Here is a 25,329-nt window from a genome sequence, read left to right as displayed (position 1 = left end):
CTTGCTTGGAGTGCTGCTACTTTGCAAGAAAACCACAGCACTGGCCATTCCTCTCTTTCCTGCTGGCTGGAAATGGAATGGAGGAGCTGGCTTTGGTGGGCTTGATGGGAGTCACAGCATTGGTCATATCTTCCCCATCTGAGTGCTAATGCCGCAGGAATTAGCAGCAGTAGAAGCCACTGTTTCTTCCTGCCCAGTGGCTTCTGAGTTTACCTTGTCAATGTATGTGCAGATGATCTTCCTCTGTTTTTGAGGGTTTTTTTTAACCTGCCTGTGATGTTTGGGTTTTTTCTCAATGTGGCCCCAATCCACACATTTAAATATCTGCAGACAGGGCTATGTTGAGAATTAGGGATACTGATACAGAGCTGTAATTGTGTTACAATTAAAATGCTGACAGGATTTTTTTTTTGTATCATATAGAAACCTATACTTGTGCAGGCTGCTGCTCACTGGCTTGGAGATTAACCACAGTTCTGGCCTATTAATTTGTGATCATTACATTCAGATGAGCCAGGGATAAAATAGACAGAATGCTGGATTTGGAAGTGGGAAGCCCAACAAGTATCCACAGCTAGGGTTGCAAACTCCAGCTTGCATAATATATGGTGTTTTGTGGGCGGTTCCTGTGGGGATAAAGTTTGGGAAGGGAGTTCAGCAGGGATGTGATGCCACAGAGACCATTGTTCATTTCCTCTAAGTGAACTGAATTCCAGAGATCAGCTGTAATTCCAGAAGAACTAATGGAGCCTGGAGACCCTAAATCATACCTAAGTTCTTCAAACAGAAGTAATTTACTCCAGCTGCGTGGTACTCATCACAACAAATGGCAGTACAGATAGTACGGACGTAAATAGGGTTACCAGCCTCCAGGTGGGGCCTGGCAGTTTCCTGGAATTACAACTGACTTCCAGACTAGAGCCCAATGCAAAAAATGGCTGTTTTGGAGGGTATACTCTATACATTATACCCAGTTGAGGTCCCTCTCCTTCACAAATCCTACCTCCCCAGGCTGCACCCCCAAATCCTCAGGAATTTCCCAGACTAGAGCTGGTAGCTCTAAGAAGTAAAATACTTTACTGACAAAGTAAACTATTGCTGTTTGAAAATCTGGGAATAAAGGCTCAGCCGCTGTGAAACATACTGGACGACTTTGGCAAGTCACTTTCTCTCTGCCTAATTTACTTAACAGGGTTGTTGTGAAGCTAGGTCGTTGCTGAGAACTCTTTAGAGAAAGGTTAACATACACATGTGTACAATACCTAATTCACCGAATGTATTGATCTTGAGAAACTGGACATCAAATATTTTTACCACCCGTTCTCTTGGACTCTTTCTTACACTAGTCATACTTCCAACGATTAGAACAGCCGGCATTTGGCAAGGTAGCCTCCCTCCTTCCTTCATCCACTGACGTCATCGAGCGCGTTTTCTGGGATCCCAAAAGCGTTCCTTGGTACTTTTTCCTGCTTAATCCTAGGCGGAGATTGTAACCTGCCCCTCCTCCTCCATTTACTCCTCCCCGGTTTTGCTTCCCAAGGCGCTTTCGACCAGTACAGCAGAGCGAGAGGAAAGCAGGGAGCTAAACGGCTGCGCTCGTGCCCGCGATGTTGCCTTGTCACGCGCATGGTGCGTGGGCAGGGCTTCCAGGGAACCTCGCGGAAGAAACGGAAACGTTTACCAGGTCTATCCCGCGCACGCGCAAACCCGGCTAGGCCTCGGGGGCGCGCGCGCTGAGCCGCGGCGACGGGCAAGACGAGGGAAAGGGGGGGAGGGAAGGAAGGGAAAGCTGCTGAGGTAAAGTTAGAGGTGGGGGCGGGGGGAAGAGAGTGTATGTGAGTGAGACTTCGTCAGCGAAGCTGGTGCCGGGGAGGCTCGGCGGCGGCTGCCGCCATTACTAAACCGAGAACACCGGGGAGGGAGGAGGGGAGGCGGGATGGGGCCAGGCCGTCGTGGCTAGGAGCTCGGAGGGGGAGGGGGGTTGCGGTCCCGAAGGGAAACGGTCGCCGCCGGCGCGGAGTGAGAGTCCTGGGAATACCGCGGATGAGTCGAAACGGAGGTAGGAGAAATAATCCGCTCCCCCCCCCGGCTAACTCTGGCCAGTCTCTCCCCCCCCCCCCCTAACACCCAATCTTGTCAGCTGCAGTAACAGTGGGGTTTGGAGACGGGCGGGTGCCGCAGCAGCCCGGACTCTGCTGGTTGCGAGGAAGCTGGGGCCGCCGCCAGCGGGAACTGTCGAGAGAGACAGAGAGAGAACTGAGAAATCCAGAGCTCCCCTTTCTTTCTCTTTCCCTTCGTTCTTCGAGCCCGTTCGGTACCTACACGCCCCGGTGGGGAGAGGTGGATGGGAGAGGGTTGCACGCCTTGGTTGCTCTGGTCCCAGACAGGTGATGGAGGCCTGCGTCAGCGGGGAGGGTCGCAGCTTGCTCTGCCAGGCACTGGCGACGGCTGCCCGCTGGTCACGGTTTTCCCAGCGAGAGGAAGGAAGGGAGCAGTCCACCTTCTTTCCTTCCTCATTCCTTTCTCAGCCTTTATTTCCTCCCACCCCCCTTCCTTTCCCTTCCTCTATCGTACTGCTTTGCCACATCGAGTCTACCATTCTTTTCTTTTTCTTCTCCGTGTTCTCGCCTTCTGTTCGCTTCGGCCGCCTCCCCAAAGCTCGCTATAGCAAACTTTAGTCTCTAAAGATGTCTAAGTGGCCTACTCTCTGCCTAAACCCTCCTCCATTTCCACGGGGTGGGTGTATTATACCTTTGAAACCTAGATTATGCCGGCTGTGTCGTTTATTACTGTGGTTATTGTGTGTTCTTTCTTGTCTGCATAACCCCAGATTTCTTTCGTCGAGGAGGTGGGGAAAGCACTAGAAATGTGACAGATTGACATGAAGTAATGCATAATAAGTTTTGAGGGTGGACAGAAGCATTCTTGTTTGGTAATGGGTTAAAATTTAAGATCTGCTACTATTGTTTAAAAAGGGTGTGGAAATCTTCCCATATGTCCTTTTGTACATGAAGTCTTCAGTAACTCCAAAGCTAAGGATTTGCCTGAAAAGTAGGAGGCAAATGTTTCAAAATAGGCTAGTGGGTGGGTGTGCATGTTAAGTTTAGGTTCTTGTAGATAATTAGTGTATTTTCCCTCTTGCTTAGATACCAGTAATTGGCAGAGATTTCTCAAGTCTACCACTGCACACAGTTAACACAGTACAATGAATCCAAACATTTGTGGATCAATTGCACATCCATTTTAGCTGCGTTGCTGGAATACTTTCATTTTATTTGAGATGAATAATGGCATTTGTATTGGTGTTTACCATTTCAAACATTATTGGGGAGTTATGAGGTGATATTTTTCTGGGGTGTGCAGTTCTATAAGGTCTCAATATCCTAGTATTATATATATTTTCTCAGAAATTTTATTGACTGTGGTCTGTGAGCTCTCAATCAGTGGCAGTGTTACATATGAGCATCCTGAGTATTTTTGTTTGTAGCACATTCTCTTAGTCATAGAAATAATTATACACTGTTGTAAACTGACAGTAGCAGTACGTTTAATTTTGTGCTACATTATCCAGTATAACATTGCCCTCATGTCCTGTATATAGCTATAAAAATTAATGCCACAATACATCAGTTAGTTTCTGAACTGCTGTACTAGAGAGCAATGCTAAACAGGTCTACTTATGATCCTAATCAGGTTTATTGAATGGGGCTTACTCCCAAGAAAGTGTTTTGAGAATTATGCTGTGTGTTACTGGGCAAGGTGACAAACACTAGTTCATGATCTTAATCTAAAATTGATTAGGTATGTAGCATATAAATAAACAGATTATTGCAAGACGAAATAGTTGCAGCAAAATAGTTTTATAGCACTAAAATACATGATAGTTCTTTCGTTTTTTGTAAGATTGCCTTAGTATGTTGCTGTGAACATGGTTTCCTTAAATGTTACATGAATCATTAACTTCCGAATAGTTCTACTAAATGCCCAAATATTTTTTTAAGATTTGCCATTATTATTTCTAAATTAGTTCATTATTAGGCTGTTCTATTAATATTTTACTTTAGAAATATGAGTTTAACATATAAAACTAAAAATTTGATCTAGTGTATTTTCTGTTCAATCTGTTGACATGTCTCTATGACGCTTTTGTAAGGTCCCTGCAATTTCTACAATACTGGCATAGAATAAAGTTTGTGATAAACTGATAATACATGTTTTGTGATTATACCATTTATATTCTGTTTAAGTTTGTTTATATGACATTTATATCCCACCTTTCTTTTCTGGATTTCAAATGTAAGGCTCCTCAACAGTCTTCTACCCAGGCATAGATAATGCCTTCTGAACTTCAGGAAGGTTATTTTTAGGGCTTTTTTTGTAGCAGGAACTCCTTTGCATATTAAGACCACACACCCCTGTTGTAGCCAATCCTCCAAGAGCTTACAGGGCTCTTCTTCAGGGCCTACTGTTAACTCCAGGAAGATTGGCTGCATCAGGGGTGTGTGACCTGATATGCAAAGGAGTTCCTGCTACAAAAAAAGACTTGGTTATTTTTATCATGTGACCTTCAGACCATGGCTTGGAGTATGTTATCCTTTCCATTAGTCAAGAAAATGCTGAATAGGCATGCATGCAATATATTCTTCAATTAGTTTTTCTATTTTACGAAATGTTGTGCCAATTGCATTACTTGTAATGCGAGGTCATTTTTGTCACTTAGTAAGATGCCTTAATAATAGCTGTTAAACTTACATCAATGGGATAAAGAAAAGGAACATAATATATCTCATTCTCAGTATGGCTCCATCAGTTGATACTTAAATCTAGATATTATTGGAGCCATAAACAGAAAAGGCAGATTTTTTTTTTTATAAAACTTAGGAAAGCGCCAGGTTTACCAGCAACTGCCAGGCAACTTGTTACCATGCAATTTGTGCAACTCACAGAGGTGTGACGGCTATAACTTGATGTCACACAATTTATTTGGGCCCAACAGCATCCTCCACACAATTTACATGACTTAGCCTACTTTGGCAATGGCTGTCACAAAACTCATGTGAGCGACTTGCTACGACATGACTTTTGCATCTTTCCCAGACTTTTCTCCAAGAAAAGGCTGTGGGGAGGGGGTAGGAGGGAAAACTGAGAGCCAGTGTGTTGTAGTGGTCAGTGTCAGACTAGCATTTGGGAGATCTAGGATCAAATTTCTATGCTGCCATGGAAGTTGCTGGATAACCTTGGGTCAGTCAGTCTTTCTTAACCTAATCTACATTGCAGGGTTGTTTTGAGGATAAAAGGGAGAAGAAGAGAATGATGTAAGCAGCTTTGGATTTCCATTGGGAAGAAAGTGGGGTATAGATGAAGTAAATAAAATTAAATGAAAGGTGATTGGGGAGAGGAGAGAAGAGAAGAGAAGGAAGCAGGCAAATTGGAGATGATATGGGGGCTGCCAGGAGCCAAGAAATATGCAATAGTTTGGGGAGGATGATACAGGAGAAAACAAAGCGATCCCTTGCAAGTCCTTGTGGGTCTTGCTGGAGATGAATGACAGCAGAAGGATCTGAATGTCAGCCTTCCCCTCACACAGTTTTAATTTTGCTGAGTGGGTCTCAAGCTTCTGCTATAGGAAATTTCTGTCTTTTTAGTAATCGTGACATTGTTTTAGGCAAGACAAAATGTAGTGCCAAAACAGCTATATTGGCGATATTTGTAGTATGTTTTGAAAAGTTTCTTTAAGTCTGATACATTAATTTATTGGATTTTCTTTCCCTTTTTTGTTGATGGTGTGTTCAATCTTACTGAAGATTAGTTCAAAATATTTGGTAATTTTTATAAGATGATATTTATCAGTTTTTTGGGGGTTATAAATTGTTCCGAAACCCCTAATATATACAACTATACTGTTGGACTAGGTAGTGTGAAGCTTAACAGTTCAGCAAATTTGTAATGTTTTTTGTTTACTGATTCAACATTTCGTTTTTTTGAACACTGATATAAAGTATCCAAGATGAAATGGCAAAATACATGTGTTGTTGTTGTGTTTTGCCATCGAGTCACAACTGACTGGTGACTCCATAAGGTTCTAAAGACGAGACTTCAGAGGTAGTTTGCCGTTGCCTGCGTCTTCCTTCCTTGGCAGTCTCCCTTCCAAGGCTGACCAGGGCTGGCCCTATTTAGCTTCTGAGATCTGATGACATGGGGCTAGCCTGGGCTATCCAGGTCAGGGTCAACTCCATGTAGAGGACCATTAACTGTGAATGGTGTGCATGTGATTAAAATCCATGCAGTGTATTAAATATGGAAGTAGTATTGAGAAAGGGAGGATCCCTAACTTTGGGAAACTGTTATGTGGGTTAGCAATTTAATGAAATCTGTGACGTGCAAGGCACTGTGTGACAATGATTGAACATTGTTGTCTTTCAGTGGCCTAAAAAATGATAGAATTTGTGTTGCAATTAAGAGAAGAGATCACTTTGTGCTGGTTTTTAGAGGAAGTCTAAAAACTGGCATCTCCAAAAAAGGGTCCAGGCAAATAGGTGTGAAAAACCTCAGCTTGAGACCCTGGAGAGCCGCTGCCAGTCTGAGAAGACAATACTGACTTTGATGGACCAAAGGTCTGATTCAGTATAAGGCAGCTTCATATGTTCAAATCATTGTAACTCTCCCTCATGCTTCTTCTTGGTGTGACGTGGTAGAGAAGTATCTGCCACCATAGAAATTCAAGCTCTAATGGAATAGTTCTATTTGGGCAAAACGTAAGGGTTCTCTGACTTTGGGAGTCCAGGGCAGAAGCAGCCAGGCATCCACGTTAAATATATGGTTGCCAAAAGCAACCTGATTTGTAGACACCTGCTTTTCTACTGTGAACTACACATGGATATCTTTGATTGTTGAAATGCTAATGCTTTGCACTGAACTGCTATGTTGCATAGTCATACTATGGAGAAATTATCAACTTGTCCCTCTCCTCTGGGTCTTTCCTAGTGGAGTTGAAGGAGGCAGTGGTTTATCCACTTTTAAAGAAACTAATATTGGACGCCATGGTCCTGGCCAACTAGTTTCAAATCTTCCATTTCTGGGCAAGGTTGTTGAGAGGGCGGTGGCTGAACAGTTCCAGATTTTCCTGGATGACGCATCAATCCTCAATCCATTTCAGTTTTGTTTCCACTCTGGCCTGGGACGGAGACAGCACGGATCACCCTCACAGATAACCTCCAAAGACACCTGGATCAGAGTGGGTCAGCGCTGCTGTTACTTTTAGATCTGATGACAGTGTTCAACATGGTCGACTACAGTCTTGTGACTCACTGCCTTGCCACCATACGAGTTCAGGGGACTGCCTTACAGTGGTTTTCTTCCTTCCTTGGTGGTTGGGGACAGTATAGTTGTTTTGGTCTGTGAGCAGATCTCCCTCCCTGACACCCACTCAGATGTGGTGTGCCACAAGTGGCAATTCTCACACCATTGTTGTTTAACATCTACATGCATCTCCTTGCCCAGTTGGTCCAGGGGTTTGGGATAGGTTGCCACCAATATACTGGTGACAACCAGCTCTATCTGTTGTTGGATGGCTGCCCAGGCTCCACCCTGGAGAATTTGGCCAGGACATTAGAGACCATGGCTGGGTGGTTACAGCAGAGCTGGTTGAAGCTTAATCCAATGAAGAAGAAGAAGAAGAATTGCGGATTTATACCCCGCCCTTCTCTCTGAATCAGAGACTCAGAGCGGCTTACAATCTCCTATATCTTCTCCCCCCACAACAGACACCCTGTGAGGTGGGTGGGGCTGAGAGGGCTCTCACAGCAGCTGCCCTTTCAAGGACAACCTCTGCCAGAGCTATGGCTGACCCAAGGCCATTCCAGCAGGTGCAAGTGGAGGAGTGGGGAATCAAACCCGGTTCTCCCAGATAAGAGTCCACTCACTTAACCACTACACCAAACTGGCTCTTATCTCAATGAAGATAAGAGGTCCTGTACTTGAGGTGGGGTGGAGTTGAGTTGGGTATCAGGCTTTCATTTGTAGTCAGCACAGCACTTGTGCCGGCCCAGAGGGTGAAGAGCCTGGGGGTGATCCTGGATGCCTCACTTTCCATGGAAGCCCAGGTCACCACAGTTGCTAGGTCTGCCTTATATCATCTTCGGCAGATCAGACAACTGGTACTCCACTTCTCCCCCCAAGACTTAGCTACAGTAACCCGCTCAGTGGTCACTTTCAAGCTTGATTGTTGCTCTATGTGGCTTGCCTTTCGGACTGATCTGGAAACTCCACTAGCACAAACTTTGGTGGTGTGCTTGCTGAATGCATTGCCTCTGTGGGCTTGTATTTGATTGGTGCTGTGGCAATTGCACTGGCTACCGATTGAGTACTGGATCCATTTCAAGGTGCTGGTATTGACCTCCAAAGCCCTGCACGGCTTGGGATCAACATATCTGAAGAACTGCCTTTTCCCATAAGTGCCCTTATAAGCTTTACGTTCAGCCAACCAGCATCTGCTGGCTATCCCTGGCCCAAAAGACACCTGCTTAGCCTCAACCAGGGCCACACCCCGGTCTGGTGGAACTGGCTTCTGCTTGAGATCAGGGCCCTGCCAGAACTTCTACTGTTCTGCATGGACAGTGAAATGGAGCTGTTCTGCCAGGCCTTTGGATGAAGCAGTGGATGTCCAATTAAATTTCCCACTCCTGTGCAGCCAGATTGAGAAGATTTGTAATGGCCCAGCAGCTCTGGATTTTGAGACTGTCACATTTTACTTGAATGCTGCCTGTTTTTAATTTATGCGATTTAAATTGTTTTAATCTACTGAACTATTGTATACTGTTGTGATCTGCCCTGAGCCTGCTTGCAGAAAGGGTGGAATAAAAATAAAAACAAACAAATAAATTAACTATGCAGAATATGACCACTACACATTCTTGTCCTTAGCATTCACCTAAGACAGGAATTTACATTGGTTGTATTCTGCAGGTAGGATACCTTCAATCAGAGGGTGGATTATATGTATGGATTGTGATTACTTACTACACAGCACCATAAAGATGTGCTGTTAGTATGCTTCTGATACCTTTTACTTTTTCCTTTAGTAGACTTTTTCCTTAATTTTTGTCCTTTGTCTATTATCATATCAGTTTCCTTCATAAATTTTGTGTTTACAATAAAATGTTTGTTGTAAAGATGAAATTTGTGTAGAAGATTACATCTGTTTAGAACTCCTTGTACATTATCTAAGGAATCCAAGAATATATTTATCTCATCCAATATGACTTGACTAAAACGAAGGCTGTGCTGAAATTGACTCCCCAATGTCATTGTCCTGACAGTGGGCTATAAAGAACCTTTAATATGGCACGCTTCTTGATTACTGATGTTTAATTTAGTAGCCTTGACAGTTATTTAGATTTATTTGTAAAAATCTTTGATATTAGACTAATAGATTAAAATTTGATATAAAACTAAAGACGTAAATATGCAGAATACATAGCATCACTTCCCAAATAATAGTTTTACTGGACCAGAATACTCCTATGAACTATGGGACTATGTCTGTATATGACATACATCGTCCCAATACTGTACATCTGTATGTTGGGCTAAGAAAGAAATCTGGTTAACCACCAACATCTTAGTTTACATTACTGTTGATGTAATGATTCATGAAGGTTAAGTCTGGTAGGGGCAATGTGTAGAAATGGTTGCTGGAGAAAGAGTGCAATCCTGTACCTTCTCCCAATTGGTAAATGTGTTAAGCTGCTGGTAGAATTATGTCTGTACAAACTCTGTGAGTTTATATCTAATTTCAGAGATATGCATAGAATTATTTAAGAGCATATGAAAACCTGAGTTTTAAACACAACATTTGTGGAAATGCTGTGTTATCATTATAACCAGTTTCCAGAATAATCCAATATAAGAGACAGGAGAAACTGCAATTGAAGTCTGAATAGTTAATCTGTGTCTTTATTTTCATTGCATATCTTTGCATTTCACATCATAGCGGGCACAGTAATATCAATATCATGAGGGCTTGACTAATAATGGCTCATGAAGGAAAGCCTTGTACTATGTGTTTAGTAGATATTGGTATCTCACCCACTGGATTTAATTCTGTGGGTATTATCAATATTCCATACACAGTTCTAGCAATTCGAACTTACTTTAGGAATTCTGAAAATTTGTCAGGCTGTAATTATGAGCCTGTGGCGCAGAGTGGTAAAGCTGCAGTACTGCCATCCAAACTCTCTGCTCATGACCTGAGTTCGATCCCAGCAGAAGCTGGGTTCAGGGAGCTGGCTCAAGGTTGACTCAGCCTTCCATCCTTCCAAGTTCGGTAAAATGGGTACTCAGCTAGCTGGGAAAGTGTAGATGACTGGGGAAGGCAATGGCAAACCACCCTGTAAAAAGTATGTTGTGAAAACATCGTGATGTGAAATCACCCCATAGTCGGAAATGACTGGTGCTTGCTCAGGGAACTACCTTTACCTTTTAAAAAAATATGTAATTAATTTATTTATGAAATTTATATCCCACCTTTCTGCCCTCACAAGGACCCACCAATGTGGCTAACAATTTAAAACATATTCACATTTTAAAACTATTAAAATCAACTGCCCAAACACATGGCATTAAAACAAATTAAAAACACTGTTAAAATACATACGAAGACATATAAACATTGGTAAGGCAAGAGGGATATTTGAAGGAATTACTCAAATAGTATTGGCTTAATAGGTTGGTAGCATTAATGATAATGATAGAATGAGATCCAGCTCTATTTCTTTCTCCACATTCTTGGAGGTTGGTGGATTAGATAGTGGTAACTAAGCAAAGACTAAGATAGAGATATTGATGATGGTGATGCCAGTTGATTCTGAAGCTGTTGTTTTTCCTGTCCTGGATGAAGTCCTATAAACCCTGAAGGAGTTTTGTGGCTAGGGAATGTTTCTTGATTCAACTTGACCCTTGGATGATGGTGTCCATGGCTAGAAAAACTTTTTTATCAGCTTTGGTTGTTACATTAGCTACACTATCTTCTCAGGAATTTCACATTGCCAGCATCACTTGTGCCTTGGTAAATTCCAGAGTAGGCTGTTGCAAAACTCTCTGCATGGGTCTGCCTTTGGAAAAGTGTTCAGAAGCTGAAGTTGAGCCAGAGAACTTTGAGAAGATTGACTGTCAGTATGCTGTTACTTTCTGCCTATGTTGCTTATTCTCAGGCCTGTTCACTGGTTTCCAATTGATTATTATTAGAGTTTAAAATCGTTGTGTTGGACCTACAAATTTATATGCTTTATGGAAAGGAGAATATAAAGAACTATCTTCTTCCATATGAACTGATTTGTAAACTTTATTTTTTTAACCTGCTCCCCTGCTGTACTGCATCCCCATCAAAGTGTATTGCCTCTAGAGAATGCCTTTTCATTGGTGGCACACTGGTTGTGGAATTCATCCACATGGAAGTCAGTCAAGCTGTCTTGCTCCATTCTTTCTGAATATTGAATACCATTCTTTTGAGAGAATTTTTTGAGAGGGAGATGGATTAGATAGTTACGGTCTTTTTAGATAGATCCAAGTAGGCAGCTGTGTTCGTCTGAAGCAGTAGAACAAAACAGTAGACAAGTACACCTTTAAGACCAACTAAGTTTTATTCAGAATGTAAGCTTTCGTATGCCCTTAAGCAGACTTCATCAGAAAAGTGGGAATGGAAGCAGAAATTCTTAATATAAGTGGGCAGTGTAGAATCATGGGAATGTTTTTAGCAGATTAAAAGAATCACAAATAGGGATCTGTGTTTGTTGAAAAAACACTGGAGCGGAGGGTGATAAAAAACAGACTGCTGTCTTAGGGATGCCATAAATCTAGGTAACATTCTGGCCTTGTTAGTTTTAACAGAGGGCATGGTTTCTCAGGAGATTATAACATCCATATAGTTTGCCATAGGATGGGTTGGTATATGCAATAAGACAAACAGCCAATATCCCCCATTTGAGTATGTCAATACAAAAAAACAAAAACAAACCCCAAATATTCTGATACACTGTTCTAAAAGAGAAATAATACAAGTTAACCCTTAGAAAAACAGGGTGCATTAAAGTATAGTGGGTTAGTATATGTAATGAGACAAACAGCCCACATCCCTTATTTGAGCATGTCAACACAAAAAAACAACAGGTTGGCGTCAAAGGATAAAAGGACACAAATCTGACATCAGGAGTTACAGAACTGAGAAACCTGTTGGAGAACATGTTAACCTTCCTGAGCATTCAATGGGTGACCTCAGAGTAGCTGTTTTACTGCAAAGGAATTTCAAGAACAGAATGGAGTGAGAAATTATCATGAAACTTATCATGAAATTATCATGAAACTTCGAACAAACACCTCCCCTGGACTGAACAGGGATATTGGTTTTTTATCTCATTACATGTTATGCTAAACCAGCTCTCACTGAGTATAGCTGTGCATCCACAGTGTTCCAATGTATTTCTCTTTTAGAACAGTGTATCATAATAATGTTTTTTGTGTTGACATGCTCAAATGAGGGATGTGGGCTGTTTTTCTCATTACATATACTAACCCACCTTCCACTATACTTTTATGCATCCTGTTTTTCTAAGGGCTAACTTATATTATTTCTCTTTTAGAACAGTGTATCAGAATATTTGGGATTTTTTTGTTTTTTTGTCAAGTCCAGAATGGCAGCCCTACGACAGCAGTCTGCTTTTTATCACCCTCCACTCCAGTGTTTTTTCAACAAACACAGATCCTTATTTGTGATTCTTTTAATCTGCTAAAAACATTCCATGATTCCACACTGCCCACTTATATTAAGAATTTCTGCTTCCATTCCCACTTGTCTGATGAAGTCTGCTTAAGAGCATACGAAAGCTTACATTCTGAATAAAACTGAGTTGATCTTAAAGGTGCACTTGTCTTTTGCTTTGTTTTTTGGTCTTTTTGTTTGTTCAGTCTGGTGTAGGCGGCTTCCTTCATTATTTTAATGTTGCCCTGTGCACTTTTTATCTGTGTGATACTTTTAAAAAGTTAAGCCTTTTGCGTGCCTTGTGGAGATGATGGGTAGGATATGTGTTTAAACAGATACTCTAACGATTAATGTATAGGCAGAGGATTTGCTGCTTTGAATCACAAAAAATATTTCATTTTTTTCCCAAAATAGAGTACAAATACCAGTTTATAATTAGTAGTAATACGGTTTCAACTTTATGCAGGACGTTGAAGATTTAGAAAATGTATATAAAATTGGCATATGAAGCCCTACACAGGTGGTTCAAATATACTTAATTAAGGATATACACTTTGACTGAAATAATTTGTTATTGTGTGTTGTCCTGTGATTTTTTTTGACAGTCATGCTTTTAAAAAAGACTCTCATCCTGATATTTTTCAGAACACTCTCAGGAAAGAAATATTTGAAGAAGATCTTAGTACCACTATTTTGTTTGTAAAGGGTAAGCTTTTGGTATTTTTTGAAAAAAATGGTGGCTTCGATAAAATATTTCAGAGACAATTGGTAGACAGAATATATATCTTTCAGTTTTCCTAATTCAGAGTAGTATAATCAGAGTGAGCTGCCTTTTAAATTACCAGAATTTATCTTGCAAAATAAGTAGAAAATTTAATTCAAAATGCTACTTAATACCTAGAAAAATCTAGGTCCAGGTGGGCAGCCATATTGGTATGGAGCAATAGAACAAAGATTGAGTCCAGTGCTGCTGAAATCAAACCTTGTTCTAGAAAAAAACCCCCTGCTTTATTAGGGCATGTCATCCAGCAGTCCACAGCTTTGCCATTAATTCTGACATTTGGCTGGTGCAGCAATTGAAGGCCATATCACCTCTGTTCTACATATTTCAGACATCTTAACTTCTGTATTTCTGATTCTTAGGTGCTGGATCTTTGAGTTCAGTTTTTTGCTTTGCAAACTCTTAAACTTTAAATTACCTCCAGCTAATAACACACACAACTGCTCTTACTGTCATTTACAACTTCTCCCTGTGCATCTTAGAAACAGGCCCTTATGCTGTGGGCACCCATTTGCTTCTTGAAGTACATGTCTCTCTTGCACCTAGAGACATTTCCTGCCTTTATATTTTGTAGTGGCACCTGAAGGAATATGCCTCCCCCCACCCAAAAATGCCCTCTTGTGGTCACAGAGCAGAGTTATTTTCTGCTTTGAATGAAATACATAGTGGCCGTTTTCCCACAGAGCTTACCGCGGAGCGACGTCCCTCTTCACCGCACAGCGTCTGCGCGGATTTCCCACCAACTGCTCCACATAACCAGGAAGAGCCGCGGCTTTTGCATCGCTAACGTAAATTGGTTCTCAGCGGTTTACATCTGCGATGCAAAAGGTCCGGCACTTCCTGGTTCTGCGGAGCAGTTGGTGGGAAATCCGCGCAGACGCTGCGCGGTGAAGAGGGACGTCGCTCCGCGGTAAGCTCTGTGGGAAAAAGGCCAGTGTTTCAAGTTTTTGCTAAAATCATGGAAGGCTAAAACACTTTAAAATAAATATTTGACTTTTTAAAGCTGCTAAGATCTGTTGCTGATGTTGATTTGATTTAGGAAAACCCATGAAGGCATCTGACAAAATGGATGATTTAGTATACTGTGCTGCTAAAACTGCAGGGGGGTGGTTATGTGTTTTAATGTTTCCCTTAAAAATTCCTGCATAATAGAAAGCTAAACATCAAGAAGGAAGCTGATTCCTTTATGTGCTACTTTGCTGTGTGTTTGGGATTTTTCCTGTGGTTGGCTGTATTACTGTTTGATGTGATAAAATCCAGGAATGCTTGTATTATGCAATGAACTGTTTGTCTAGACCAGACCTTTAATCTTCTAATTTCTTTGTTATATAATTTTATCACATGAAGCAATAGAAATACTATTATTTAGAATGTCTAACATTTGAAACTTGTTTATAAAATGGATAGAATGGATCCAAAACATTTGATAACCAAGTCAAGACTGCTTGGGGGACTTGAGAAACGGAACGCTTGGGGACCAAAGTGAAGGGGATGGAGAGATACAAAAACTTAATAGAAAAAAGGTGGGCCCCATCAGTGCTGCTAGTACCTCAGAGGCATGCCTCTGTTTTTTGGGAAGAGAACTGACATTGCATGCTGACTAAAATTGCCTGACGTGCTGCTGTTTAGAATGTATCTGAAGGATTGCCTGCCTTTACTAATGCAGCTATCAGCAAATGTATAACTTGGTGCTAAAGTGAGGATACAGGGCATTCCAATCTTGAAGAAATGTAAATATTTGCCCGATTGAGATGTTTGAGAAGCAGTTTTGGATAGAATGAAAAACCTAGAATGTCAACTGACTGGGAGAGAGCCTTTCAGGATTGGCATGAAAGACCTGCATACAAGCTGTTTTTTGAGATAATCCATCTAGATTCTTGAATTTGCCTGCTGAAGGTGTTACACAATATAAGGTTTATTTAAATTTCCTCAATTAAAAAACCTTAAGATGTAATAGCAGGGTCAGTTCTGGAGAATAATAATTTAAAAAGTGTAGCACAAATGACCCTCTGGAATGTTGCTCACTGAAATGTGAGATGGGATGACTTTCAGAGAAGGGTGAGGGCCACATTAGTATGAGATGAAGGGTGACTTGGCTGGCAAAATATTTAATAGTGATAGCACACCTTTCTAGCTGTCCCATGGGAAGGAATTTAGAATTAATCAGTTGTGCATTTAAGATACACAAAGTACAATCTTGGTAGAATTGAAGTATATACAATACTTTTAATCAACCTAAATGTATTTTATTGCTTTGATAACATAAAATGTTGATGGATAATTTAGCATTTAAAATTGGAGAATTTGGTATATGAATGCCATTTGAAAATTGTAATGCCCTCGTTTTCTACAAGAAAAATTGTGAATATAACCTGTACTAGAGACAGAGAGCTGTTGTGGAAATAACTTGAAGAATAAATTACACATTTAGTAGTGAGAAAAAAGTAGTATATTTGAACAGACAGTCATACTGGGATTGCCATAGTATATTTATTTTTCAATTTTTATTTTATTTATTTATTTGAATTTATATCCCGCCCTCCCTGCCGAAGCAGGCTCAGGGCAGCTCACAACACGTGGTGTACAATAAAACATTTACATTAAAAACAGTTTAAGAACAATTTGGTGCTAGTTTCAGTACAGATTAAGATGGCATTCAATGAACATAAGCATCCACTAGATCTAACATCTTGGTAATGGAGGTCAGCATCTCAGTTAAATGCTAACTGAATCAGTGTCATCTTACAGGCCTTGCGGAACTGGGCAAGGTCCCGCAAGGCTCTGACCTCCTCAGGCAGTTGGTTCCACCAGTGAGGGGTGGCAGTTGAGAAGGCTCTTTCTCGCGTTGTTTTCAGTCTTGCCTCCCTTGGCCCAGGGATTGATAACAAATTCTGTGTTCCTGATCTAAGTACCCTCTGGGGAGCATTTAGATGTATTTAGATGCAGAATTAAACTTTTAACTTTGAAGACACTGAACTTTTCAATAATAGTATGAATTGCAGCATGTTGTGTACAAAAACATAGCCTTGAAAATATTTTGCATGTGTCTAAAGCAGGGGTGTTGAACATGACCCTGGAGGACTCCTATCAGGCCCCCGAACAACTGGCTGTCATCTGCTTCCTTTGCCTTCTCTTGCTTCTTTCTGCATAACAGCTTGCTTTGGATGGCTTGCTCAATCAAACAGGATCTACAGAGCAAAGCCTCTATTTTCTCCATTGACTGAGACTCCTCCCTTGGGGAGGAAGGAGGGAGGAATAAATTGCTTTCCCAAGCTCTCCCAGTTTCACAGCAGAGCTACTGTGCTAAGCTTCTCTTCTTTCGGTTGGCTGAGGCTCCTGCCCCTCCTGGTCCCCGGGAAAGAAGGAAAGAGATGGAGCTTCCTTTGCCCAGTTCTCTGGATTGCACAGGAGAGATACAAAGAAGTACCTTTAAGACCAACAAGTGCTAATGTTTTGAGCATTTTTAATTTTAATTTTTTTTTAATTCTTCAATTGTGTTTGTCTGTGTCCCTTATAAAGTTTATATCTCTGCTATCTGGCATTACATTTTATGACACACATGGCCTGGCCCAACAAGGTCTTATTTGTGTCAGATCCGGCCCTCATAACGAATGAGTTTGATGCCCCTGGTTTAAGGTATATACAAGAATTTTTCTAATACTGAGTCATAAAATCTTCAGTTTGAGTGAGTAAAGGATACCCTGCATTCAGATATTTCACTGGAATATTTTAGTGGTCCCCAGTTTCCAATTTTTCTGTTGGAAAAAATTGAAAAAAGTTGTAGGGGGACTTGCATGCATTTTTTTTTCAGTCCTTCGTATCTCTTGACAGTAGCTAGGGAGTTAGTACAGAAATATGAAGAGGACATGATAGATGTTAGTGATAACAGCAAAAAAGAAAAGTGACAGGTTCTGAGGCTGAATTTCTGTGATGTGTAATGCAGCAGAAGGAGGAACAGAGTTATGTGGAAGGATTAGGAACTTTCATCATTGTTTTCATTTTGAGGTGTTATGCAGGAATTAATCAGGTGTCTGAAAGTAGATTTGGGAGTTTTTCTTGTAAAAGGTGTAGGACAAGCTATGCAAATAAATGTAAACACACAAGCTGTTGGAAAGTTTGGAGTGAGAAAGAGTTGAGTACCAAAGATGAAGTTTCTTTGGGAACACAACAAGGAGTAGGACTAGGAAAATAACAGTGGCATATGACTCTTTTCATTTCCCCCGAGATATTAGGTTGTTAGAACTGTATTTAACCTGTCTTGCACACCTTACAGAAGAACTTCACAGCTATTTAAATACGTTGACTCTGGAAGATTATTTATTATTTTCAAGTTAAAACACACCCTCTCCAAGAACGGGCTCAGGGTGGATAACAACATATAAAACTTACAGTCCAGAAATTTCAAGTTAAAACAGCAGATAAAATTAATTAAAATACCAGGATGGTGACAGAGAAATTCCGCATCCAGGTAATAATGGGGTCATCCTTCTTCTGTGCAGTTAAGAAAGCTGGGGAAGGACTGGAAAGATATGTGCAAGCAGTCACAAATGCAGGGCTTGATCCTGATCACCATTTCTGAGGAAGTGTCATTTGAACCAGGCTTTAAGAAGGAGCAGGTGTACTGATATCTCAGATGCAGGAACTGTCTCCAAAATGAAAAAGTCTGTATCAGCCTTGAACTCAAAATGCAGTGGGGTACAGAGATAAAATGCATTGGAAATGTTAAATATAAGGATGGGCACGGAACATGAAAATAGTGGTTAATTTTGTTTCGTGGTTCGTTTGGTTGCCCAGTTCAGTGGTTCGGTTCATTTCTTGGCTCCCTTCCCCCCAATTTCCTGAACAATTTGTGGTTAGTTAGTCTTTTGGTTCAGGAAGGTGTAGAACAGCTTTAGAGGACTCTCTACTACTGCCCATGAAGTTTGGTGCAGATTGGATTTTGGGAGCTGAGCTATAACAACCCAAAGCAAGTGCTCCCAGTAAACTGTTGGGGAAAGAAAGGAAAGCCACCCTGCAGCTTCTGGTTGGTTCCACCCCCGAGAAGCTTGGAAACTGACTAGAACTACAGGGGCTGGGGAATCATGCTGGCGCCAGACTATCCGGAAAAACAAAGCAAACATGAACCAAATGACCTGCCAAGAAAAAAAGGCCGGTTTGTGTTCAGGTTTGGCAGGATCAGATGAACCAGTTCAGAATGAACCACAAATTGACCATTTTTAGCATGAATCAAGTTCGGTTCGTGCCCATTCTTAGTAAAATATTTATTGCTGACTTGACTGATTCTCTTGACTGATTCAGCCTCAAGTGAATAATACACTTGGCTGCAATCCTATGTATGTGTACTTGGGACTAAATCCTACTGAATGAAGCAATTTCTGATTATACATAAAGTTGGGCTGTGAAAGACTGCTAAACACTTGGAGAAATTGTGATGTAGAAGTAAGAATAGATAGTTCTGGATTCCTTTACAAGTGGAGTCATTTAGATATCAGGTTTTAGTGGAGTGGAGAAGCTTTACCATAGGACTATAAATCAGTGTTGCCCTACCTGTGGTTTAGGACCCAAAAGTGGACCTTGAAATCTCTGAAAGTGGGTCTCAGACCAGCCCTTACTAATGGCTGCTCCTTCTCTTTCTTTATTTCCTTTCCCCCCTGCACTGACACTAATAAAAAAAAATACCATGCAAAACAAAAAATTATTCTGTAAACTAATAAATATATTCATTCTTAAATTCTACAAGCGTTTGATTCATTGTAGTAAATTTGTAAGATGCAGTGAAACACCATCCATCCAATACAAAATATAAAAAGATAAAGGTGCAAGCACCAGTCGTTTCCGACTCTGGCGTGACATCACATCATGACGTTTTCCTGGCAGACTTTTTACGGGGTGTTTTGCCATTGCCTTTCCCAGTCATCTACACTTTCCCCCCAGCAAGCTGGGTACTCATTTTACTGACCTCGGAAGGATGGAAGGCTGAGTCAACCTTGAGCCAGCCACCTAAACGCAGCTTCTGCTGGGATCAAAAGGTCATCAGCAGAGAATTTGGACTGCAGTACTGCAGCTTTACCACTCTGCGCCATGGGGCTCTAATACAAAATATACAAAACTCAAATGTATTTATTTATTTAGTAGGCTTATATTCTGCCTTTTCCCGTAAACGGGCTCCAGGCAAATCACAACATATAAAAATAAAAACCTACATATCAAAGTTAAAACACCAAATTAAAATTAACAGTAAAAACAGTAAATAAAACGTACCACCAGCGGACAGGGCACAGAATATCAATAACCAGTTGTAGGTTCACCTTAAACTATGGTAATAACAATAGGATAACACTGTAATAAAGCATGATGTCACCACAAGGGAGGTCAAAAGATGGGAATAATGTTGATGGCCATCCATCAACATTGGCCCAGCGGAACAGCTCTGTCTTGCAGGCCCTGTGAAATGGCAGTAATTCAGGTAGGGCCTAGTTCTCCACAGGGTGCTGATTCCACCAGGCAGAGGCCAGGGCTGAAAAGGCCCTGGCCCTGGTTGAGGCAAGTTGGACGTCCTTAGGGCCAGGGGTGGTCAGGAGGTGTTTCATAGCTGATCACAATGACCTCTGGAGCATATATGGGGAAAGGCTGTCCCTCAGGTATGTTGGTCTCAGACCGTGTAAAGCTTTAAATGTCAGTACCAAAACCTTGAAGTGGATCTGGTACTCAATAGGTAGCCAGTGCAGTTGGTGCAGCACTGGCTGAATGCTTGCCCGTAAAGGCAATGTAGTTAACAGCCATGCTGCTGCGTTCTGCACTAGCTGGAGTTTCTAGATCAGCTGCAAGGGTAAGCCTGCGTAGATCGAGTTACAGTAATCCAACCTGGAAGTGACCGTTGCATGGCTCACAGTAGCTAAATTCTGGGGGGATAGGTAGGGCGCCAGCTGCCTGACCTGCCGAAGGTGGTGAAAGGCAGATCGAACAACTGCTGTGACCTGGGCCTCCATGGTAAGTGAAGCATCCAGTTTCACTCCCAGACTCCTCACCTTTTGAACCGGTGCAAGAGATGCACTGTCCAGGGTTGGGAGTTGGAGGCCCAACTCTAGTCCCCCATGCTTCAAGGACAGGACCTCCATCTTGGTTGGATTGAGTTTCAGCCACTTTGTCGCAACCATCCAGCCACGGCTTCCAAGGCCCCGGTCAAATGCTCCAGAGTGATGTCTGAATGGCCATCCATCAACAGATAGAACTGGGTGTCATACGCATATTGGCGACAGCCCAGCGCAAAACCTCAAGCAATCTGGGCAAGGGGGCGCATATAGATGTTAAACATCATTGGTGAGAGAATAGCTCCTTGCAGTACACCACACTCTAGTGGGTGTTGCAAAGAGGTCTGCTCACCAAGGCCCACCCTTTGTCCCCGACCACGGAGAAAGGAGGAAAACCACTGTAAGGCAATCCCCTGGACTCCTATGTCGGCAAGGCAATGGGTCATTAGATTGTAATGACCCACAGTGTCACCAGTAGTGGAGAACATAAAGGATGAGAACCACAATTTCATAATTATAATTTCACAACTCCCAACACTGAGAAAATTTGAGTTTTGTATAATTGTTCTGAATGGGTGGTGTTTTGCTGTGTCTTACACATTTACTACAATGAATCAAACGCATGTAGAATTTAAGAATTAATATATTTATTGGTTTACAGAATAATTTTTTGTTTTGCATGGTGTTTTCTTTGATTTTGCTGCACTTCCTTTGTAATTCCTAGCTATTTCCGCTAACACTAACTGAGGCATGTTGGTTGGGGGCTACCTAGCAACTTCTAAAATGACTGCTGAGATTGTGCAGCATAGTCTCGCAAGATCTCTGTGGCATTTTTTTCCTTAAAAAAGCAGATTTCTATGACTAGGTTTTTTCTTTTTTTTAATTTTGTCACAACAGATACCTAATTATACATTAAGAAAACATAACAGGGATAAATGAAAAAGACAATCAAAAATAAAAACACAGAGAAATGAAGGCTTTTTTAATTTTAAAAATGAATTTAAAGTATTATTTGTACAGGACCAAGTATGGAGTTGTCAGGTAAAACAACATATTGAATTGAATTGTGGGATTTGTGAAGTTAGTATGTGATATGGTCTACTGCTGTTGCTTCCAGGAAAATTATTTGTAGTTAAATTAATAAAGGATTCACAGAAGGAGCTTTGATGCTTAAAAGCTTATATCACCAAAATCTCGTTGGCCTCTGAAGTGCTTTTGAACTCAAATCTAGTTGTTCTACTGCAGACTAACCTCTGAAATTATACAGGTGCCATAGTACCGTATTTGCCGGCGTATAAGACGACTGGGCGTATAAGACGACCCCCCAACATTTCCACTCAAAATATAGAGTTTGTTATATACTCGCCGTTTAAGACTACCCCCTCTTCCGCACACCTTCCACACACTTTCTCCTCTTTGTTCCTGGCTCATCTAGTGCTGGGTGGCAGAGCTTGCAGAGTAGTCTATCTCTAGACCGAATAAGCGTGGCCCTTTTAAGAGGGATGATTTCTCGCCCCCTGAGCTCCCACCCTTGAGCCTTCACTGGAGAGGAAGAGTGGCAGAATATGGCAGCTGAGTAGGGAGAAAGTGTTTTGGGAGTTGTAGTAGTGCATAATATAAACACAGAAAGCAAGTCCCCACCTGAAGCAATCTTATAGTTAGAACTTCAATAGTACAGAAACAACAGAAGAAGAGGAGGGAGAGTTTAACAAGGAGGAAAGGAAGTTCAAACACAGGCATATTCAGGTAAAATAAACTAAAGTCTCCTGGCCAGTGTGGTATAGTGGTTGCTGGACTAGAATCTGGAAGACTTGAGTTCAAATCCCCAATCTTTCAGGAATTTAATTTGGTGGTGTTGGGCCACTTTTTCTTTCTCTCCCTCTCTCATTGTTACCCGGCCGGGTCAGAGAAGGATGCCTGCACACGCACGCAAGAGCACCCACAGGCTCGCGCGCTTCAAAGACAGCCCCCCCCCGCCCCCAACCCCGGAAAGCAGCATGTGCGGAGAGGAGCCACTGGTTTTCGTGAGGCTTTTTTCCCTTTTTAAAAATGCCAGCTGGGAGGCCGCTCATCGCTTTAGATGCGTCAGCTTCTCTCCCCACCAGCCAGCAGGCCAAAGGATACAGGGAGTCAAGGTGCAAATAAAAAGAGGGGGGGGGGAGGAGCCATCTTTGCAATATTTTTTTTAAAGTAGAAATCCTCCCTGCCCTGGATAATATCTTTTTACTGCGTTTTCCCATCCTCCATCTCTGGGGCAAAATTGGAAGCTGGAGAAATGGGAGACCATCTGCAATAAGGGCATTTACAGCCGAAGCGATACAGGGGAGGGAAGGGGGAATGATCGTTGGTGGAAACTGGGGGTGGGGGGAGCACATCTCTGCCTGCGTGCAGCTACAGTCACAGACAAACACACCCGGCCAGCAGATCTCTTGCCTCTCCCCCTCCCCGTACAAACAGAGAACGACAGGCGGAGCCTGTAAGCAAATGCAAGTCTGGTTTGCCCACCAGCAAGAAAAGGGAGAAAGGCTCGAAGAGCATCCACGGCCCCTTTCTCCTGCTGAATGAAAACTGCCCCCTTATTCTCCCCCGAAGCGAGAGCTGCAAGGCAGCGAATCCCTAGGAACAGGAGACAGAAGGTCGCTAAATACCGTAATGTATAGGTGGTTGCTTTGGGCTTTCGTTTCAAGGCTGCAAAGACAGCAGCCAGAGAGCGAGCAACCGCAGAACTCAGAAAGGGCTTACTTCCAAGTAAGCATGCAAAGGATCGGGCTTGCACAGCACCTTTTCCCTCCACAGCAAAAGACAGCCTCTCGCCCCCGTGACCCCGTCCCTTGTGCTTTGGATCTACCGTATTTCCCCGAAAATAAGACCTACCCAAAAAATAAGCCCATCACAAATGCATAGAAATCCTGCTAGGGCTTATTTTTTGAGTAGGTCTTATTTTCGGGGAAATACGGTATCCCAACTGAAGTGCACCCGGCGTACAAGACGACCCCCCCACTTGGAGGCATGTTTTTCTGGGCAAAAAAGTCGTCTTATACGCCGGCAAATACGGTACTTTTTCACTTGTTTGCTGTCTTGGCATTTACAGCCATTTTTGCCTTAAATTTGCCACAAATTTTTATATACCCTCCCAGAGCTCTTTTCTAAGGGGAGGGACGGTGGCTCAGTGGTAGAGCATCTGCTTGGGAAGCACAAGGTCCCAGGTTCAATCCCTGGCATCTCCAAAAAAGGGTCCAGGCAAGTAGGTGTGAAAAACTTCAGCTTGAGACCCTGGAGAGCCGCTGCCAGTCTGAGAAGACAATACTGACTTTGATGGACCAAAGGTCTGATTCAGTATAAGGCAGCTTCATATGTTCATATGTTGTTCATATGTTTTATAGTGAACAGTGGCATGGCTTAAAACTGCCTAGTTACTATGTCCCTCTAGGCTTTTGTCTTTCAGTAGTGAAGTATATCTTTTCTGTAGAATTACTTCTTTTTTTTAATAGAAAGAGGTTTGGAACTTAAAGCCTGCCTCAGCATCATGTCTGTTCAGTCTTTTAGCTATATTCCAAGAATTGGGGAAGTGATGAGGGCTGGGACAGTGTTCTGCTTTCTGAACATGCTCAGATGCTTGTGTTATTTAACACAACCAAATTGCATTTCAAAAGAAGCTTGCAGTTAATGATTTAAAGTGATATCAGACTGAGACTAGGCACTTTTTTATGTTCTGTTCTCTCCCATCCCTACCCCATCCCAGCTTATATCCTGGAGTCAATTTTCATAATTGCAGACAGAGGAAACAATCCAAAGTATATATCTCAATCGGATTTTCTATTGAATGCTTTCAATTTTAGCTGCCTGGGGGTGGGGGAGCAAATAAGGAAAGCAGTGAAGATTGCTGGAACAGAGTATCCAAAGGTTACTGCAATTTTTAAAGGGTTTAAAATAACTCACAACAAAAGTTGGCTCCAGAAGCTTTTTGTGTAGTTTCCTTTCTCTTATCATTTACAAGGCTACCTTACTTGTTGGATCATATTGTAAATTTCTGAAACTAGATGGTGTGTTGGTGCTGGTGCGCACCTGTTCTTTAGGATCTGCTGTACCCCAGCAATAACATTTCAGGGAGCATTTTGGGCCTTAGTGAAGAGAGGGAGAAAAGAAAATCCTGTTCCATTGTGGGAAAGCTCTTCTATTATGAGAAACTACCACAGTGTTCAACCCTATGTCTCTGTAAGGAAAAGAGTAGAAACTTTTTACTTAAAAACAAATGCATGAGATTCAAAGAGGGAACATAGTATATTACCTCCAGTTTGCATATAACCCCAAGGCAGAAAGCCTGTTTTTTCATCACTGCCAGTGAGAGACTTACATACACACTGTTGTGGATTGTCACTATTTTGTGCCACTTAATTATCATTTATATAATAAAAGCCCTGTGGTGAGGCTTAGCGGTGCACTCCATAAAACATTGGTCCATCAACTGCCACTCAAGGTCTGTTGTGTACGATTGGCTGAGGATTGAGGCACTGCTTTGCAGCGGAGATAAAGCCTTCTCTCATTTGGCTGATGGAGGGAGTAAGAGGGAAATTGCTACAGAAAGCTTTCCTTCAATTGGCTGAGGGCTCCTGAATCTTCCTGGTGAGTGTATAAAAGGAAAGGAAGTGAGCAGAGCCCCTCTGTTTGTTTGGAGCTGCTGTGCTTTCATTTTCCTGTTAGTCTTAAGAAGTTGGTTGAAATACAGTAGATGGTTCTGGTGAGTAAATTGCTCCAGTGAGTAA

At 42.0% G+C, this 25,329-nt stretch overlaps 1 protein-coding gene across 2 annotated transcripts in view; it reads left to right on the top strand.

Moving 5' to 3' along the window:
- The first annotated feature begins 1,840 nt into the window (after positions 1-1,840).
- Positions 1,841-25,329, top strand: part of ARHGAP5 (Rho GTPase activating protein 5) — a 67,252-nt gene continuing 43,763 nt past the window's right edge. Inside the window, exons 1-2 of one of the 2 annotated variants that reach the window (XM_060262880.1) lie at positions 1,855-2,059; positions 13,400-13,460. The gene's annotated coding sequence lies outside the window, so the exon portion shown is untranslated. Of the gene's footprint in view, positions 2,060-13,399; positions 13,461-25,329 lie in introns of both variants that reach the window. The other variant, XM_060262881.1, reaches the window with a different exon arrangement.

The sequence above is a fragment of the Heteronotia binoei genome, chromosome 21 (genome assembly GCF_032191835.1).
Source record: "Heteronotia binoei isolate CCM8104 ecotype False Entrance Well chromosome 21, APGP_CSIRO_Hbin_v1, whole genome shotgun sequence".
Lineage (NCBI taxonomy): Eukaryota > Metazoa > Chordata > Lepidosauria > Squamata > Gekkonidae > Heteronotia > Heteronotia binoei.
This window is presented reverse-complemented; position numbering and strand designations above follow the sequence as displayed.